Source organism: Ursus americanus, chromosome 34 (assembly GCF_024610735.1).
Source record: "Ursus americanus isolate L20-20 chromosome 34, mUrsAme1.1.p, whole genome shotgun sequence".
NCBI classification, from domain to species: Eukaryota; Metazoa; Chordata; class Mammalia; order Carnivora; family Ursidae; genus Ursus; species Ursus americanus.
Window position 1 is genome coordinate 24253176 of NC_142160.1, and position 21439 is coordinate 24274614.

Consider the following 21439-nt stretch of genomic DNA (forward strand, 5'->3'; position numbering starts at 1 on the left):
AAAAAGAAGAGAAACCTGCAGTGAACTCAAAGCTTTTTTTTTTTTTTTTGGAAGAAATACAATCAGTAGGTATCATCTTCGTGCCCTCTGAGCAGAACCAGCGCAGAGGGCCCTGATGGAGGGAGAAAACCACTAAGAGACTAAGCATAATTAACCATTAGAATTCATTAGTGACTATAAGGGTGCTTAGTTACTTCTGCAGATTTAAAATTAGGCTTAATTTCTAGAAATAGACACACAGGGGAGGCTTCTGCTGGTAAAGCAGTTAGGGACGTCTAAAAACGTCCCTTTGCCTATCGGATGATCTTCAGGTTCTGGTATGTTCTCCACAGACCTTGCTCTCTCCACAGCTGGGGCCCCACTGTAGTCTCCAAAGAGTCCTGCTCTTTGGAGAAAGGAGCTGGCAAAGTATGAGACTCCTGGCATTCGGGGCCTTTGTTTGCAAGGGCTTAGGTGCATGGTTACTGAGTACCTAGAAGTCCTTTGTTTATTCATTTATTTGTTTATTCATTTGTTTATTCATTTATTCATTCATTTAGCAAATACTGACTGAGTACCTACTATGTGCCAGGCATCCTTGTAGATGCTGGAAACAGAGAGGTAGACAAGATGAACAAAACGTTCTGCTCTCGGGAGCTCACATTCTAAAGCAGGGCTAGGCAAACATTCTTCTGTGAAGAGCCAGTTACTAAATATTCTAAGCTTCATAGCCCATATGATTTCTGTTTCCACTACTGCTGTTAAGACACAAAAGCAGACCTAGACACTGTGCAAATGAATGGTTGTGGCTGTGTTTCAATATAACTTTATTTACAAAAATAGGTGTGGGTTGGATTGGCCTGTGGGCCGTAGTCGGCTGATCTTTCTTCCAGAGATTTCATGATTAAGTTTAGCTTGCCTTAGTTGTTTTGTTTTGTTTTGTTTTGTTTTTTTCCATTTTCAGTTTTAGGAGACTACTACACACCCTATTCGTTTTTTCAGACTCTTACCCCCTGTTTTCAGGGCCAACAGTTCTGTTTATTGGAATACAACAAGGGTCTGCTCCCTGTCATCGGATTTCGCTGGTGCCCCCCCCCCCCCACTGTCAGGGTAGATATACAAGTACCTACAATTGAGGGCACCAGGTGATTCCACCCTTGTGTGATTAGCTGCCGGGTTCACTGTCATCAGCCCCTGTCCACCTGTCTGGACTCTGTGCGGCTGAGTCTATGGAGACTCTCCCAGCGTCAAATGAAGTATTAGACTATCCCCTTCCATCTGTTGCCTTTGGTCTACGAGCCTGGACTTTCTCCTAGGACCTCAAATCATCAAGGGACCACTAAGCCCTCTGAGTGTCTGCTCCACTAGGTGAGTGGTTCTAGACCTCGCCCGTCTAATATCCTGCACTGCAATAAACTAGGAAAAATAGCCCTGCCCCCAAGACTATAAATCATCTTGATTCACCTGACTCTGGGGATGCACGGTGGGCAAATGAAACAAATGAAGTCCCTGTATTCTGGAGTGTGTGTGTAATGAGGTGTAAGAGGTGTTAAAAAGAGAAACTTCTACCATCTCAATGAACAAAAGCATGAACTGGCAGATCCAATAAAAATAAATACAAAAGATGACAGTTTATACAATAGTATCAATGACGGATAGCGGAGTATCATTTTCACCTACCAAATTGGTAATGACAGGTTTAATATTAAGGAAGATGTTAGGGGAAAAGATCTCCTATTTATTGTTGATGAGAACATGAATTGGTGTGACTCTTCTGGGGGGCTGTCAGTGCGTATGAAAATCTAAAACTCACGTGCCCTTCACCTTGGCGATTCCACAGCTAGGAATTCATGCTCCTCTTACAGTCACTCGTTGTCCGAAGAAGTTAGCATAAGAACTACAAATTTAGAACTGTTCACAATAGACAAACACTGGACACAACTTTTTTTCTTTTTTTTTAAAGTAGGCTCCACACCCAGCATGGAGCCCAACCTGGGGCTCAAACACGTGACCCTGAGATCAAGAGCTGAGCTGAAATCAGGAAGCGGATGCGCAACTGACTGAGCCACCCAGGTGCCCAGGAGACAATTTCTTTTTAATAAGGGAGTGGACCATACAAATGCATTAGATTCCGTCAAAGGAATACAATGCTTCCATTTAAAAGGAGCCCGCTTTGCTGGTGTGGAAAGAACTTCTCATTATATTACTAAGTTAAAAAAAACCAAAGAATAAAAACGAAACAACAACAAGACATCAGGAGCCTCCACTTGTATAAAGTAAAAGGACACACACACACACGATACAGAGTAGCTGATTTGAATTGGGAGTCTAAGGTGGAAGGAAGGCTCTTCTCGTTGCATGACTTCTTTTGTTTTATTATAATAATATTTTTATTATATTATGTTAGTCACCATACAGTACATCCCTGGTTTTTGCTGTAATGTTCCATGATTCATTAGTTGCGTATAACACCCAGTGCACCATGCAATACGTGCCCTCCTTACTACCCATCACCAGCCTATCCCATTCCCCCACCCCCATCCCCTCTGAAGCCCTCAGTTTGTTTCCCAGAGTCCATAGTCTCTCATAAGAACTAGGAAGATCGGTAGGAGAAGAAAGGGATAAAGAAATGGGGGGGGGGTAATCAAAAGGGGAATGAAGCATAACTTCTTTTAAAAAATCACATGTATATATTTGTTTTTCAGCTGAAAAATACTGTTTAATTTACAACACCCCCCCCCCCCGAATATGTAAAGTACTTGTAAGGCCAGTCGTGAACACTAGAATGTCCCTGAGCTCCCATGAAGCGACGCTGGGACACAGATTCCCATACAGGGGTCTGCCCCCGAAACCTCAGAGAGGAGGGGCTGGTCCCTCCTGGGCCCTTTGGGAACCTGCACCCAGGGCCATGAAGGCCATTCCGTAAATGGAAATACCTTCCATGCAATCCTTTCTGAGTCATCCACAAGGCCAGGGCTCCATGCCAGGGTCAGTAAACTCTCAGCAAAGGGCCAGAGAGTAAATGCTTTAGGAGGACTGTCGTTCGCTGGCCTCTGCTCTACCCCGGCTCACCGTGGGCAGCAGACAGCCCTGCGCCAGGCACGCCGCAGCAAGGTGATGGCTTTGTGACTTCCCTCCCATCTGCAGATGAACAGCCTGGTGGGGAGCCCACAGAGGGATGCCTCAGGACATGCGCTGGTCTCTGCTCCTCCCACCTGCTACCCTCCTGGTACAGGAGGTGGAAGCTTAAGCCGAGGTCTGAGTTCTCCATCCTCTTGTGAAAGCGCCTCCCAGCCCCCTCTGTCTGCCCTCGCTCGCTTCCTGGAGCCCACCCCCACAGAGAGACTATGTCTACCTTCTGGGGAAAGTCGCCCCTCTGTCACTTCTAAGAGGTAGACAGAAATAAGGACTTTATCCCTCAGTTGAGAAGCAGCCTCAGGCTCTCTCTTCCTTATCGACCCTCCAGAACTTAGTGTCTGCTGGGAAGGTCAACCAAAATCTCCCAGTCCTGGTTCTGGGCTAAGCAGACCTTCCCTGTGTGCATCTGGCTTCTAGTAGGCTCGTTTTCGTGTGAGTTCTAGAATTTCTGTTCCTAGACAGCATAGACTACTTGCCCTATGTGCTTTGAATGGTGTCTAGCAGAGAAATGTGTGCACATGGCCATTTTGTGGAAGAACTATCTGATAATTATAAACAGGCACCAGGAAAGACCTTTTTTTTTTTTTTCTTTAATCTGGCAGCAGCATCAGATTAGGGGAGGAAGGATTCTGGTGTTAGCCTCTGGCACAAAAAGAAGGGAGACTCCCAAGTCTGATGGACGATCATGTTACCATTATGGCAAAGGAGGACAGACAATCAGAAGGGGGTTTCATTTCTTTTGCCTGGGCTGCATGAAGACTGCCTCAGAGTAGAGCAGGCTCCCAGGTACTCGGAGTTCAGGGCAGGACTGCGGAGGGAAATGAGCTGCGGTCAGTGGCGGAGGCTGTGGGAGCCACAGCGCAGATGTGACTGCTGTGTGTCCGGGCCAGCTTCCTGTCTGGAACCGGAGCCGGGGCTAGCCACAGCTGTAGGAAGAGCCATGACATCTTGAGAAGCCATGTGGCTTCATGGCGTAGAGCCATCAGCAAGCACCAAAGAGTTTGGTTCTCGATTTGTTCCACTGCAGGTTAAGACAAGTTACATGTCCATTTCCTCATCTGTGAAGCATGGAGGTTGAGCAGTGCTGACAGCTGATGGCCTTTGCAGCCCACACTTTCTGCAAATTCTCTGACACTGTTGGAAACCTTCCAATTCTAAGCCAGAGCTCCAAGCCTAGCTGTTTCTCTACATTCATGTCTTCTCTTGGATGCATCTTCTTATTATTTTGTCAACTCACCATCTTTGGTTCTCTTCTTCTGTCCACTCACTTAGAAAGAAAGTGAATCTGCCAGAGTCATTTCATACAATTATTTTCTTTATTTAACAGAAAGTTGAGTTCCTGTTGTGTGCCACGCACAGTGCTAGACCCAAGGAACTCAGCCATCAATGAGTTAGTACAGGCCTTTTCCACACGTTGCGCACGGTCTAGCCCAAATCAGACAGGTGCACGATAATAAGATACATACCATGAGAAGGAAGTAGAGGATGCTGTGGAGAAGTCAAGTCAGGAGAGCACCTCTCCTGGTCTCTGATATCACGGAAAGCCTTTGGGAAGCAGAGCTGGGAGTGTTGCAGGCAAAGGGAAGGACTTCTACAAAGACCCAGAGGCAGAAGAGAGAAACAAAAGAAGCTCCAGGTGGACAGGGCTCAGAGGGTGAGGGGACTATGGTGACAGGTGAGGTAGGGGAGGTGAGTCAGATCACTCAAAGTGACAAGCAATAGTCTAAGGGTCATCGAAAAGTTTTGAGGAAGGGAGTGGCATGGCCACATTGAATTTTAGGAAGTTAGTATGGCCTATCAGGCTAAGATCAACTGTAAGGGAGGAAGGTTGGCAGTGGGGAGCCCTGTTAGGAGGCTGTACCAGTTACCCAGGTAAGGGAGACATGCTGGGCTTAGTAGGGTGGTTATAGGAGGGATGGTGAGAAGGGTTGGAGAGATGTGTGTTGGACACTTAGAATCCATGAGACGTGGCAGGATGAGAGGTAGGAGATATTGAGGGCGAGGACCAGGTTTCTGGTTCTGGGTGGGTAGCAGCTTATGGAGGTAGGACTAATAGGTGAAGAGGCGGACACAGGGGTAGGGAAAGGAGACGATGAGTTTGGCTTTGAATATGTCAACTTTAAGGTTCTTGGGGACATCACTGTGATATGTCCATTAGAGTCTGCAGCTCAGGAGAAAGCTCTGGCCTGCAGACCTAACACTGGAACTTACGGCAATCAAGGTCAAGGCAGGAGCAGGCGATACTGAGACAGAGTGCGTAGTGACAGTACATGCGAGTCCAGGTCATCACCATATGGAACACCCACATTTAAGGGGGTGGGGGTGGGGCAGAGAGAGAGGACCTTTCCAATGGCATCAGGGTGAGGGACAACAGAGGTAAATGAGAGGTGCGAGGAGTCGGAGAAGCCCCCAAGGGGAGCATGACCGGTGCCAGATGCCTGCTGCTTGATCAAAGGCATAAATGACTGGAGTGGCCATTGTGTTTAGCAGTAAGGACGCCTTTGTGGATCATGGCAAACACGAAGAGGCATAATGGGGACGCAGATCATGGTGACCAGGACGAAGGGATGAGGAATCGAATACAGTGCACAAATCTCTCTTAGGAAAGCAGGCGGTGAAGAGAAGAGAGATGGAAACAGATGTGTTTGCAGAAGCACTTGTTTTTAAGCATGTGCAGATGCCATTGGGAAGGAGTCCATAGGGAGGAAGAGATTGTGACTGTAGAGAAAACAGGAGGTAGACAGATCAGAGGGAATTCTCCAGAAGGGGAAGGGTTAGGATGGGGTGGGGGATGCAGCCCGAGCCATGCCTTCCGCTTCCCTTACAGCAGAAAGAGGAGGTGGAAGGTACACAGAAAAGGGAGACGACTGGGGGGATTTCTTGCTTCATGACCACTAATCCTTCAAGAATTCCTGCTGCTTCTGTGGCCTTATTCACAGTGTTGCTTTCACCTGGAATACTGCTCTCACTTGCTTTAGGAAAACCCTACCCACTTACAAGGCCTAGGCAGGAAGCGATCAGCTTCTCTTCTGCTCTGCGCAATTACACTCTCGACCCTCTTTATTGATCTCCGAAGGTTGCCTGTGCTTTTGTGCCCTCTCTGTCCTACCACGTTGGACTCTCCTTGAGGGCAAGAACTAGGCCAAGCAATTTTTAAAGTTTCCCACTGTGCTAGGACACAGCAGATACTCCAAAAGGACTTTTCATTTCACTGGGTCAAAATTGAAAAAGTGTTCATCCTGACATCCCACCAACATTTCCTTCATGCTAACGTCTTAGAAAAAAGAATGGAGGGGCGCCTGGGTGGCTCAGTCATTAAGCGTCTGCCTTCGGCTCAGGGTGTGATCCTGGAGTTCTGGGATCGAGCCCCACGTCGGGCTCTTCCACTGGGAGCCTGCTTCTTTCTCTCCCACTCCCCCTGCTGTGTTCCCTCTTTCACTGGCTGTCTCTATCTCTGTCAAATGAATAAATAAAATCTTAAAAAAAAAAAAAAGAAAAAGAAAATGGAATGGATAAGAAAAGGCAAACTCGAATCGAACTGCATAAGGAGGGCATAGAATAGGGGCTCGGGGGACAGAGAAGGTGGGGCTAATTCTTGACTCTTTGTGCTGGGTGAGTCAGTTAAGAATTTGGGGTCTCCGTTTCCTCTTCTCTAAGCTGGATTCAATGCTATCCGCCTAACTGGGCATAACAACTAACAAATAGCCTTGTTGCTTAAGACATGTGAAGTCACTATTTGTGTCTTTCAACCAAAAACATCTGACCTTATATTGAATTCCAGACCAGGAAATTTATACTTTATATAAGAGGACGGGCTGTGTGTTCGAGGCTGTTGAGGGCTTACAGTGTTTCTAGGTGATATGATCATGTGACAGTGCCCCCTCTGGGATGTGGAGTCCTGTATGGAAGCAGGGATGTGACTGTGCGGTAGCGTGTGGCAAGCGCTGTGTGACATATGATAGCATGTGATGTGATGGTGTGTAGTGATGTGATGGTGTGTACTCTGGCCCATAGTATGTGATCAGAGTAGGTGATGTGACTGTGTGCGGTGTGTATCGTGCGACACATGGTCTAGGGCAGCCTGTGATGTGACTGTGGTGGTGCGTCTTGCGTGACACACAGTGTGGGGTAGTATGTGACCAGGTGGTAGCGTGTGCCGCGTGACGTGCTACCAGGACGGCATGGGAAACGATTGCAGTCATGCTCTAGAAGGTTAACCCAGCAGCACAGGTGGCTTTGGAAGGGAAAGTAGAAACCAGGAGACAGAGACGGCCGTCAGAGGCTGTTTGGCTGGGGCAGGTGATGGTGATGAGGGCACTGGCAGGAGGGACCGCAACAGGGGTGGATGTGAGAGATAGGACAGCAGCGCCTGCCACCTGAATGTCCCGCAGGCAGCTCAAACTCAACGTGTCTAGAACTGAAGCTATTACCTCCCTCCTGGAGTCTGTCCTTCCTTCTGCTTTTCCTCACAAATGATGAAACAATCCAATTGCCCAGCCAGGAACCTCTGAGTCATCTCAGCCCTGGCTTTCCCGCTCGCTCAGCCGCACCGTGAACTTGGCCACAGAGAGCTACGTCAATGTCAAGAGGCTTCTGCCTCTGCTCTGCTTTCCTAGGGCTCCCCCAGAGCACAGGCCACAGAGCCTGCGGATCCTGCCACACCGAGAGGAAGGGCATATCCTTGTTGACATTTTGGGACTAGGAGGAGGTAGAGAGCAGACGGAGGAATAGAAAGGAAAATAAGAATAGAAACCAAAGACTGACAAAATTTAAAGGAAGCTGGCCCGCAACATCCAATCCAAGAAAGATGTCAAGGAGGATGACGTCTGGAGGAAAAACGCTTCCATAGTTAAAGCTGCTGTTTACTTCTCATCAGATGAAAGGCTATGCTTCCATAATATTATGACACAGAGTGCAAGGCAAAAATTCATGCAAATCATCTTTTTGGGCAGTCTGCAAACTAGCAAAAAAGATAAGGAGCAAGTTATTGAGTTCAAACTTCAGGAGGTTGAAAGCAGACTTCTTCATTCAAGAAGTACAACGGAACGCATTTCTTTAGTCCACAAACACTGGTGTGGAAAATAAATGTAATTTTCTTTGTTTTCCTACCACTGAGTTTTGCTTCTGTCTTGGGTTTCCTTTTCACTTCCAAGCTTATCCAAAACATTCCAGGTAATATGGTGCAGCTGCTACGGAGAGCAATATATGGTTTCTCCATAATTAATTTAAGAATTAAACATAAAATCATCATGTGACCCAGCAGTTTCACTGTCAGCTAGACAGCCCAGAGAATCGAAAGCAGAAGCTCAAAGAGATAGTTGTACCCCATGCTTAGAGCAGCATTATTTACAATAACCAAAAGGCAGAAGAAACCCAAGTGTCCATCAACGGATGAACGAATAAACAAAATTTGGTATATCCATAAAATAGAATATTATTCTGCCTTGAAAAGGAAGAAAATCCTGACACATGCTACAACACGGATGAACCTTAATGACGTTATGTTTCGTGAAATGAGCCAGGCACCAAAGGACAAATACGAGATGATTCATGTGAGGTCCCTAGCGTAGTGAAATTCTTGGCGACAGAAAGTAGAATGGCGGTCACCGGGGGCTGGAGGGAGGACGGAATGGGGATTTAGTGTTTAATGAGTACCGAGTTTCAGTTTTGCAAGATGAAAAGAGTCCTTATGGTGATGGTAACCCAACATACATGTATTGAATGCCACTGAGCTGTATATTTAACAATGGTTAAGAGGGTAAATATTATGTGATGCGTATTGTACCACAACTTTAAAAAAAAAAAAGAAGTGAGAAGCAAGAAAGTAATTTACAAAAGAAGGTTAATCTAAAATATTCCGGGGCGCCTGGGTGACACAGCGGTTAAGCGTCTGCCTTCGGCTCAGGGCGTGATCCCGGCGTTATGGGATCGAGCCCCACATCAGGCTCCTCCGCTATGAGCCTGCTTCTTCCTCTCCCACTCCCCCTGCTTGTGTTCCCTCTCTCGCTGGCTGTCTCTCTCTCTGTCGAATAAATAAATAAAATCTTTTAAAAAAAATAAATAAAATAAAATAAAATATTCCGGAGAAGTTCGGTCACTTAAGTGTTATCCTGGGGCTTCTTAGATTGAAGCTCAGGCAAGAGAAATTTTTGTCTCTCTTCTGCAGTCTCACCTGACATCATGGGGGGACAGGGGAGGCCATGAAGCAGTGCTTGGGGTATTTCTTCCGGCATCCAATGATCCCGCCCCTCCAGACTCTCAGCCCCCTGAAGACCCTCGCTAGAAGGTCTCTGCCAGTTTCCGCTGTAGGACTCCTGCTTGTGACCACGGCACCCCTTCAGGGCAGCCAGCTTCACCCCCAGTGCGGAGCCCAACGCTGGGCTTGAACTCATGACCCTGAGATCAAGACCTTAGCTGAGATCAAGAGTCAGACGCTTAACTGACTCCGCCACCCAGGCTCCCCAGTCAGCCAGCTTTTGATGGACACTCTGGTTGCTTCCAGCTGTTACAAGCAGTACTTCTATGAACATCCTCATGGTGAACATATGTTTGCCCGTCTGTTGGGCACATACCTACATGTGAATCCAGGGTCTGCATATGTTCAGATTTAGCAGATACCGCCACGCTGTTTTCCAGCGTGATTTACCAATTTACGCTCCCACCAGCAGCACACAAGTGATACTGATTGTCCCACTGTTTTTTGCCTGTTTCATTGTAATCATTCTGATTACAAGTGAGGCATTGTGCTTTTATTTTTGCATTCCCCTGCTGATGGAATTGAACCTCTGTGCCTAGGTTTATTCACCATATTGATACCTTCTTCTGGAAGTGGCTGTTCTTTTGTTCTTCTTTTGGTTTTCTTGGGTTTTTTTTATTGATTAGTAGAATTTACATATGTACGCATAATATTTATACATTATACCTTTATGTATATGTTATATAAAATTTATAGTATTATAATGTAATATGTAAATACACATAAACTATGTACTATATATATTCTATTATGCACATGAATCCCTTACTGGATATATGTATTGCAAATAATATAACTCCACTTCATAGTTTGCCTTTCCGTTCCTTTCACAGTATATTTCCATACTCGGAAATTAGTAATATTAATGTGATGCAATATATCGATTTTTTCCCTGGACAACCAGTGCTTTTTGTACCATGTTTAAGAAATCTTTGCCTATACTCATGAAGACATTTTTCTAAAATCTTTATTGTTATACCATTCATATTTTCATCTGCAGTTCATCTGGAATCGATGTTTGTGTGTGGGTGAAATAGAAGCCAAGATTTTTTTTTTTCCATGCGGATATTCAGTTGACCCAACACCATTTATTAAAAAGACTGTCGTTTCCTCAATGTACTGCAATGCTACTGTCACAAGTCAGGAGACCGTACTATGTGCAGGTCTGTTTATGAATTCTCTCTTCTGCTCTACTGGCCAGTGTGTCTATTTTTTTTTTTTTAAGATTTTATTTATTTAGTTGAGTGAGAGAGAGAACACAAGAGCAGGGCAAGGGGTAGAGGGAGAAGAAGACTCCCACTGAGCAGAGCCTGATGCAGGGCTCAGTCCCAGGACCCTGAGATCATGACCTGAGCTGAAGGCAGACACTTAACCGACTGAGCCACCCAGGTGCCCCTAGTGTGTCTATTCTTGAGCCAGCATCACACTATCTTCTTTACTGTCATTTTTTGGTGGATCTTGGTGTCTAATAGTGTGGGTCCCCAGCTTTATTTGTTGCTCCTCTTCAAATGCACCTCAATTATTTTTGCCCCTTTGCATTTCCATATTCACTTTTATATCAGCTTTTTAAATTTACACACACACACACACACACACACACACACACACACACACACACACACAGCCTGCTGGGATTTTGATTAAGATTGTCTTCAATCTGTAGATAAGTTTGGTGAAAATAACTGCATGTTGACGATACTAAGTCTTCCAATTCACGATCATGACATATAGTTTCATTTATTTGGACCTTCTTTTAATTTCCCTCAGTGTTTTGTAGTTTCCAGTGCAGAAGTCTTCACTAATTTTGAACGTGTATTCCTAAGCATCTTCATGCTTTCTGAATTTTCTATGTCATAATTATCTATTTGTTTGTTATCTTACTAAATCCAAGCATTGATTGTAATAGTGTGTACGGATTCTTTCAACTTAATTTTCTATTTGTTTCTGGCATGTGGAAATAAAATTGATTTTTTTATATTGACCTTGTATCCAGTCATCTTGCTAAGCCCAATTCTTAATTCTAATTGTTCGTAGATCTTGTGAATTTTCTGTGTACACAATAACAGTATCTTCAAATAAGTATTTTTTTCCTTTTCGATTATTAAGCATTTTACTTTTTTTTTCCTTCTTTCTTTATTGTACTTGCTAGAATCTCTGGGATAAGTTGAATAGAAGCTATGAAACCACTTCTTTGTCTCATTCCCAGTCTCAGGGGCCAAGTTTTTAATAGTACATTTAGCTGCGATGTTTACGGTAAGATTTTGTTCTCTATTGTTTCAGATGAGAAATCTGCTATCATTCAAATCCATGTTTCTCTAGAAGTAATGTGTCCTTCCTCTCTGGTTGCTTTCAAGTTTTCTTCCTTATCTTTAGTTTTCAGAAGTTTAATTTTGATGCATCCTGATGTGAACTTCTTTGGGTTTATCGTATGTGTGATTCTCATAGCTTCTTGAACCTGTAGGTTTGTGTCATCAAATTTAGGGTGTTTCCAACCATATTTCTCCGAAAACTTGTTCAGCCCTGCTCTCTTTCTCTCTCTCCTTTGGGAACTCCAACGAGACAAACACCAGCTCTCTGTTATTGTCCTCCAGGTACCTTTTTTATCAGGCTGTTTTCTCTGTATGTTCAGATGGAATATTTCTATTGCTCTGTCCTGGAGTTCACTGATTCTATCCTCTGTCATCTCTGCTCTATGACTTGTTCAGTTATTTTATTCCTCAGTTTTATAACGGACTTGAGTTCTTTTTTGTTTTTAGAACTTCTGTTTCTTCCCTGAGACTTTCTATTTTTCCATTAATTTAAGATAATTTATAATTTTTGAGGCATTCTTACCATAAGTTCTTTAAAGTTCTTTTCAGGTCATTCTAACATTGGACTCACCTCATTGTTGACATCGGTCTTTTCTCATTCATCTTAGATTTTTCTGGTTCTTGCTATGACTAGTAACCTTTTTTTATTGTATCTCGGATACTTTTTACATTATATTTAGACACTCAGGATTCTGTATCATCTAATTTAGCAGGTAGTCCCCCTCTTGAGGTGTAGGTAAGTATGTTCAGCTTCCCTCAGGACAGTGATGACAGCACCCCTGCAAAAGCAGGACCCTGACTCACATTGCCTCAATGAATACCAGAGGGAAGGTGGTGAAACCAAATGGTGACTACTCTTGCCTCCACTTCCTCATCATATCCCACTGCTGTTGGGTGAGGGTGGAGGCGCCACTCTTCACTGGACCCCATGAACACTATCTGGATGGGAGATTTAGAGCATTGCCTGCTTCCGTCAAGCAGGAATGGAAGATCAGCCGCCTGCTTGGTTCCCGCAATACTACCCAGTGGTCCAACCATATTGCCACTAACTCCTTCTGCCAGGTGAGGGATGGAAAATTAGCATCACGCTCAGCCCCACAGACACAACCTGGCAGGGGAAATCAGAGCGTAACACCTGTTTCGGTGAGAAGTGAGGTTGTGCGGATAAACATACTAGAAACTTCAGAGAGAGCTGGTTTTCCATGTGTGTTTGGCTAGAGCATAGAGGATGTTGTCAAAAAGGTTTTCTGTTGACAGGCTATCCTTTTCCCAGGCCTTTAGCTGGGGGGAGCATGTTTTTGTGTATGTCTGTTGGAAGTGCAGGCTGGGGGCTTCTGCAGTGTCCTGTTGGACATACTTGCGAGGCAATATGGAAGCCCAGGGAATACACCATCACATTGCTCCTGAAATCCCAAGGATCCTGGACAGCCTGCCTTCTTCTCTCTATCTTTCAGAAACCTTGTATCCTTGTTTGTTGTATTATGTCCAGAGTTTTTAGTTATAAGGGGGAGGACCAGGGAAGAATGGGTTACTGTACCAGAATCCCACATTGTTCAATTTTCGTTCTGTATTTAAATAGAATAAACACTAGCTTTTTCATATTTGATTTCTATTTTTACGAAGCCTTTTAATTTAGACTTCCCAATCTGCTTTGTTCCAAGTTGGCGACTAAACGTGAGGTTTTTAATCATTTTTGCTGCCATCCCTTCTGGTAGGACCCGTCTGCAGTGGTATATGGCACATCCATTCTATGGGAAAAACTAAAAGCCTTGATTTGCAGCGATAGAATTCCCGTGGTAGAAATACTATCATCACGCTTGATCTCAAGCTACAACAGGACGTTGCTGGATGTGGAAGCTGGGAAGGGCATACACAAGTGGCTCCCATGAACCTGTGTGAGCTGGCTCCAGGACGACCCCAGCTGTGTGCAGTCTTCTGTGCTCCTGTGTTTCTCTGTTTCTGGAAGAAACCCTCCAAAGGGTCGGATATTCTATAGTTATGATAGGAATTGCAAACTTCTTTTTGTAACAATGTGTAGAAAAATTATTTGGGGGGGGGGCAGACAGTAGCATCCCTAATCCAAGCAAAGATCTGTATTTGTTGAGCTAATATTTTAATCAAGGGCTTGGAGCAGAGCATTAGAACTTGCAGGTGTGCTTGCCTACCAACAGCACAGACGGTGGCTACAGCGGAGGGGTGAGGGGAGAGCCCATTAGTTGGTTTGTGTGTTGTGGAGGGGACTCGAAACTGAAAACCAGTGTTTAACTCCTTTGGGTGGTAAAGAGACCCCGCAGGGGGGTCGGGGCAAGGACAGAGTGTGAGAGTGTAGAACGCTGTCAATCAATGAGAAAGAACAAATATATCTTCAGAAATGTCTTAGAACTTTTGCACGTGATATCAATACTGTTTCCTGTTGTCCTACGGAATTTTCAGAAAAATTTACTGATGCAGATGGCCCTGTAATTTCTATTTATTTGGGGGAAGATGAGAAAGAGTGTCACGTAGCGCAGGGTGGTGGAGACCCTGCGAACGATGAGGCTTCTGTGTAGGAGCTCTGCACCTTCGGTACCGTGCTTCGTACTTTCTCAGTGTTTTAAACTTATGTTTTGATCATTTTACTTCATTGTAGGCACGCTGTAGAGTTTTACTGTTGTTCTATGCCACGGTCCTTCCTCTGAAGCCTTCTTACATTATTGTCAGTTGGGGCACCGTCATATTCCCATGGTCTTGGTTCTGATCAGCGCACTATCTCTGTGAGGACATTCTTGTGACTCTGCCTTCAAAAATACGTCTGCCTCCACGCCTACTACCAGCGCAGACATTATCTTCTCTTGTGTGGCTCTTTGCAGAAGCCTCCTCTCGGCTCCCTCAGCTGCCACTCCGGACTAACTATAATCTAATCCCCAGAGAGCAGCCAGAGCGAGCCTGTTAAACACAAATCAGACCAGAATACTCCTCAGCTCGAAATCGCCCTGTGTTAGCCCATCTCGGAGTAAGAACCAGAATCCCTTCATCGTTCGTAAGACCCTCTTGTTCACTTTATTTCCTGCTGTTTTCCCGGTCCCCCCTTCACTCCAGGCACACTGGCCTCCTAACTGCTCCCGGAACACACCAGGTGTGTCCCACCTCGGGGCCTTTGTCCCAGCTATCCTCTCCGAAGGACACACCCTTTCTCTTTCTCCAAATATCCACATGGCTCCCCCCACCTCCTCCAAGTCTTTGAGCAAATGTGACCTTCTTAATGAGGCCCACCTTGCCACCCCATGTAAAATCGCAACTCCCCAGCCCCCTTATGATACTCCTTTTAGTCCCCGAGGCATCTTACCAGCTCCTACTGTAGGAGATCCTTCCCTTATTTATTGGGTTTATTGTTATTTGATCTTCCCCTAGAGTGTGATCTTCAAGATTCAGGGATTTTGTGTATTCTTTCCACTGAAGTAGTCCCACCCACTTAGACAATGCCAAGCCTGGGCAGATATTCGTGGAATATTTGCTGAATTAATGAATAAAAAATTAAAAGATGCTGACTAAAGGTGTGATGGAGGAGAGGGTGGACACAACGCCACATGTTTTCATGATCAGGATTTTGACAAAGGGTGTATTTTAACTCTTCACTTAGTCTACCCTGGAGAAGAACCTACAAACTTGACTCTTAACACCCACATTAGTGTTATCAAGAGAAAACAGTTAACTGTATCATAGCCAGGACCTTTAGCTGCTGAGTTTCCTGCCCAGGACGCTGAGTTGGAGGAGATCCTCCTCTTGTCTCATCAGACTTTGACGACGCAAACGCAATCGTTACAGTTCAATTCAAAACATCAAGCCTTTATTCTCCTTAATTTGTCCCCCCCACCCCCAAATCATGGACCAAACTTGTTTTGCAGACATGAGAAGATAAAAAAACAAAGCAGGAAAGAGAGGGAGGAGAGAGGAGAAAGAAAGAATTTATAAATTTTACTTTTCTCAAAGACACCAACTGACCTAGGAGTAAAAACCACACATCTCTGCTCCCACCCTCCTCCCTTTGATTCAGTAAAAAAGCTACAAAAACGCCAACCTGACCTCAGCTCCACTCACTTTTTAGTGATTGATGCAAAATATACATTTTTAAAGTATATTACTTGGGCACAATGAAATACATTTAGTCCTCCACAGATTTTTAGGAAGGTATAATTCACAATTTCAAAAAATAATACAATTTAACATTATTATGATTGGATGTCAAAAACAAACAAACGAACCCAAACTAGCTAAGAATACCCCTTCATGAAGATTTTAGGAACCGTGATGAAAGCAACGGAAACTACATTTTCTTTTCATTATCAATGAGTGTTATTACTTTCCATTTTGTATACCATTTGTGTGTGCAAGTTGCCGGCTGGGGCCTTGTAGAATGGGCAGCTGGCCATTGTATTAGCGGTGCATATGTGTGTGAACGCTGCCACTCTGTCTAGATTTAAAGTCATAGGGAATGAACTCAAATCCATTCAGAGTCCAAGCAAGTATTGAGGCTGAATGCAACAGTGAGTTGGAGCCCATAGGTGAGCCCCGGCCAGGGACAGATGCCGCTGACATCCAGCCACTTTTCTATTCAGGATTTGGCTCCAGGGTATCCAGACCATCCCATTAAAACAAAAGAGAGAGAGAGAGAGAGAGAGGTTTCTGTGTTATATGAAATCTGGTTTACTTGCTGGCAACTATTAGATTTTACCATATGAAAGTCACCTTTACAAATCAAAATCAGCCAACCAATAATTTTCATGTGGCTTGGCATACTGAGTAAAGGTCCCCAAATGACCCTGGGAACCTGTGAATACTTCTTTATATGGGAAAAAAGTCTTTGCCAATGTGATTGAGTTAAGGACCTTGAGATGGGATATTATCCTGAATTATTTGGGCGGGCCTGAAATGCAATCACAAAAGTCCTTATGGGTGAGAAAAGAGTGATTTCAAACGGAAGGGGTGAAGGCAATGTGAGCAGAGATTGGGGTGATGGGGCCACAAGTCAAGGAATGCTGGCAGCCATGGGAAGCTAGAACATTCAAGGGACAAGTCTGACCCTAGGGTGTCTGGGTGGAGCGCAGCCCTGCCAACCTCTTGATTTTAGCCCAGTGAAATTGATTTTGGACTTCTGGCCTCCAGAACTGTAAGAGAATAAATGTGTGTTTTAAGCCACCACGTTTACGGCAATCTGTTACAGCAGCCACAGGAGACCAATACATATGGGCTGACAACACGCTTTGGGTTGATACACATAAATTAATTCAAGTATAGGTACATATACGTATATAGGCATATGTATATACGTGTGTGTTCATGTGTGTATGTATAAAAGCAACATGCAGGCCGAATAAAGCATATCTGCAGGGTAGATGTGTCCCTCAGACAATTAGCTTCTGTCTGTTTTTAAACACTGTTTGTTATTCATCTTCCTCTTATCTATGGTAACTGGCACCGTGAGCTACACCTTCATCAAACATGTTTTTGAATCACTGCCAATGGAAGGTAAAAGACTTTGCCAAAACATTACTTAAGGCTTTGTATTTCCCCACATCCCCATGCAAAGGCTTCCTAAGTCCAGATTTTCTTTACTTTTGGTGCATTCATTAAGACAAAAGTGACCTCAAATACTGTCTTTGGTTATAATGTATTAAGTGCAGGACGTGATGACATACCTGGGCAGAAAGGAGAAGAAACTTCAGGCAAAAAAAGAACCTGCTAATTTCATAGTCCAGCTATGTAGATCCCCAGGTCTGGCTGCTGCCTTTGCTAGAGCGCTCGGGCGCTGGAATGGACCGCTGGCACTCGCTTGAGGTCTTTTCAGCTCTGTGATCTCAGCTCTTGGGCTTCCACGAGGTTCCATTTCTGTGTCCCTAAAATAAATGCTTTTCTCCCGCTGCCTCGAATGTGTTGCGGATGTGCAACAAGAAGTACTTCCGTAGCTGCTGTGTGCAACCGGAAGTAGTTCTGTCGGTTCTTCCGGCATCGGCTCAGCAGTTTTCCCTCTGCTGTGGACTGCGGCAGGGTTACCCCAGTCCCACGGATACGAGAAGCTTACGCCAGAATGTGAATCCACGCACTGCTTCCTCAAGAAAGTCTCATTGTGAATTTCAGCTGGACCAAAAAGTGCGCTTGGTGATGGAATGGATTTATATTCCTTTGCAAGTTCTTTGTCTTGTTAACGGTAACCAGCAGGGTGAGGGATGGCAGCCCTTCAGCCGACCTCACTGAGAGTAGCTCTGGCCCAGAGATTCCCCAGGGAGAGAACTCGAAGGGTGTGATTAGTTTCTCTCTTTCCCTGCTTCCTCACAGAAGGCAGGGGCAGGACGGGAGAAAGTTTGAGCATCACAGCAATGCTGCTAGTCTGCACGAAATAGACCATTTTCCTTTTAATCATAAGGGAATAATTTTTCTCCACTTAACCATCAGTTTTGTCCTTTGAAGTCAGATCTTGTGCTAAGTCCAATTTGCACGGACTAGTCCTGTAGGAAACTTTCTAATCACTCACAGGATTGGCCTGTTTCTGATGCAGGATTGCCTTGGTCCCCAAAGTGAATCACATGCACTTATCTGGTACATTTAGCAGAGGGAAACTTAAAAAAAATAATTGAAAATCAGATTAACAAGATTTTAAGCAGAAACATGACACAGCTTTCCTTGCTGCCTCCTCCTGGAGGTGGGGAGAAGATGTGTTTGGGAGCGCTTTTTAAATTGGGACCTTTTTGAAGGTTAAAGGGAGGAGCCTTCAGGCTTCTTGGCAAGTCTGCTGATGTCTCCCCCCGCCCCACCCTGCTGTCAGGCACCTGAGGCATCTGCTCTAGAGACAGGTGGACTTTTTTTGTCCAAATGAAACCAGATGGAAACAGAGTCAGTTAATTAAAAAGTATTTAATTGAGACCTTCCAGGGTTCATAACACTGGATAGGGCATGTACGTGGGAAGAGATTACATTTATTACAGGGATTAGAAATAAGGAGAAAAAACAAATACCAGAAAAGAAAAACTAGACCACCAAATAAGACAGAAACTATTTCAATGCCAAAAATATGTTTTCTTCCAACTCTGAAAATAGACCTGTCGACTTCCCTAAGAAACATGCCTTTTAAACTGTTGGAAAACATAAAAGCAAGCTTAACAGTAATAAGGGGGCATGTGTTAGAAACTAGGGCTTCTAATAACAAGCATTTTTGTGTTATTATTAAATAGCTCTGTGCTTCCAAATGTTTGATTAACATCTCTGTTATTAATTAAAGCTAAGTGTGTTCCATGAAATAGGCCAAAGGGGAGCATCCGAATTCTCAGTACAAGCCTGAAAAGATTGGATCCCTCTGCTCCCTTACCAATTCTGATACATGCCACGCCGGGATTCTCTTGCTTCCCGCCTACCTATGGACTTCTTTTCACATGGTATCTGCCTTCCTCATAGGGCAGTAAGTAATGAGCTTCAAAGATAAATGTCCATTCATTTATTTATTTAATACGTTTTTATGGAGGACCTGTTTATGCCACATAATATTTCAGATGCCCCAGGTGCTTAGTGAACAGATAGAGCTGATCCGAACTCCCGAAGAATTTATATTGTAGGATAATTGTGCAATGTACCAAACGGACAAATGGACACCTCATTCTAAGGATAGCGGCTCACTTTCTACCTGCCCTGGGTATTTCAGACTCTTGATTGCAATTGTAACTGGGGACCACCTGGTTCAGATTTATCTCGGTCATGTTGATCTCATTTAATGCTATTGTATTTTTATTTTCAGACATAATGCAGTCATTCACCGTGAGGCCAAGCTGGCAGCCAGCACGGAGCAGAGTGTCTTGGAGAGGCAAACAAGCTCTGCTCAGCCTGTGCTTAAAGTGGTCTATCGATAACTCAGTGCCACTGTGACTCTCGTTCCTTCTTTTACAATTTATTTTTCCTTTTCCCCTCCATATGCTTTTATCCTTGGTGTGCTGACAGAAGATTCAAACTCTGTAAGACCATTGTGAGTCTTACAGAGTTTGAATCTTCTGTCATTCATTGGGGCAGGTACTTGTTGGGCCTTTCTAACAGGGAGACATATGTCTTTGAGGTCTGAGAAGTTTTCTGGTATGCTTTATTCAATAAATACCTCCCCCCGTTGCTGCAATAGCTGGTGATGGGTAGTAAGGAGGGCACGTATCGCATGGTGCACTGGGTGTTATACGCAAGTAGTCAATCATGGAACTTTACATCAAAAACTAGGGATGTACTGTACGGTGACTAACATAATATAATGAAAAAAATAAAATAAAATAAAATAAAATAAAATAAAATAAAATAAAATAAAATAAAACAAAATAAAATAAAATAATAAAAATAAAAACGACAACAAAAAATCCAAAACCTTCTGTAATTCCTAATAGTCTGATATTAGTTTTTTTGATCTATTTGTTTAATTTTTAAATTTTCCTCTCATATTTTTATGTCATTGGCTTTGGATTGACCTTCCTCAGTATTACCCAGATTTTATATTTCAAGACTTTCATTAAATTTTTAACCCAATTTAATTTACTTTCAGGAATCGTTTTGTTTTTTGTTCCTTTCTTCTAGTTTCCAACCTGATTTTGCCAGCAAATACAAGGGCAAGCCAGTTTGCAGGAACAAATGAACAGTGAGCAAGAATTAAAGTGAGGGGTGGGCACTCTCCCGGGGCCCAATTTAAGGTGATGCCAAAAAGCTCAGAATTCGAGAAGGTAGAATTTAGGTCACAAAATGAAGACAAGAAAGGATACTTTATTATGCTAAAAGGGGCATTTTGTAACGCTGCCGTGGCAATTATGAATGTATACCCTCCAAATAAAATCAGCAATTATTTTTAATTGTCGCCAAGAGAAAAAGTCACCAAGAGAAAAAGAAATGCACGTGTAGTTCGAGACTTGAATTCACCCCTGTCAGGTGATGAAGCTCATGGACAAAAAAAACCCAACTAAGTATACAGAAGAAGTGAATAGTACAATTAGATTGCTATATTTCAAATTCTGTATTCTGCAAATAGAGAGAAAACTTGTTTCCTAGTGCCCATGCTGCAGCTCTAACAATTGACCATAAGAATTGAGACCACAGGGGGCGCCTGGGTGGCACAGCGGTTAAGCGTCTGCCTTCGGCTCAGGGCGTGATCCCGGTGTTACGGAATCGAGCCCCACATCAGGCTCCTCCGCTATGAGCCTGCTTCTTCCTCTCCCACTCCCCCTGCTTGTGTTCCCTCTTTCGCTGGCTGTCTCTATCTCTGTCAAATAAATAAAAATAAAATCTTTAAAAAAAAAAAAAAAGAATTGAGACCACAGGAAAAAACATCGATATATCCCAAAGTGTGAAAAAATAGATAATAGTCTCTGATTATAATGCAATAAAACTAAAAATTAACAGCAACATGACAGATTTTTTCCTCCTAGAAATTACAAAATGGGAATGCCAACCAAAATGTTTTATAATTCAAACATAATTTGTCAGAACAATTAGATATGGCTAAATCCACTCAGAAAAAAAAAAAAATTGTAGCCCTAAACAATGACATCAATAGAAAAGAATGAAATGATTGGCTCGAAAATTTTGAAAAAATAATATATAGGCCAAAAGAAAATAGAAGTCATAGAGATAAAAAGTACATTGAAACAGAAAAATATTAAAATTAATTTTAAAAGTTTAAAGCTAGTACTTTGAAAAAAAGACTAGAACAGATAAGTCACAAGATAAGGAAATAAGGGGAAAAAACTACAAACACACAAAATAAGAG

At 43.6% G+C, this 21439-nt stretch overlaps 1 long non-coding RNA gene across 1 annotated transcript in view; it reads right to left on the bottom strand.

The window, feature by feature from the left end:
- Positions 1-17828: 17828 nt before the first annotated feature.
- The window catches only part of LOC123781430 (uncharacterized), a 199779-nt gene continuing 196168 nt past the window's right edge, over positions 17829-21439 (bottom strand). The window contains exon 6 of the long non-coding RNA XR_015722908.1: positions 17829-18275. This is a non-coding gene — a long non-coding RNA (uncharacterized LOC123781430). The remainder of the gene's footprint in view (positions 18276-21439) is intronic.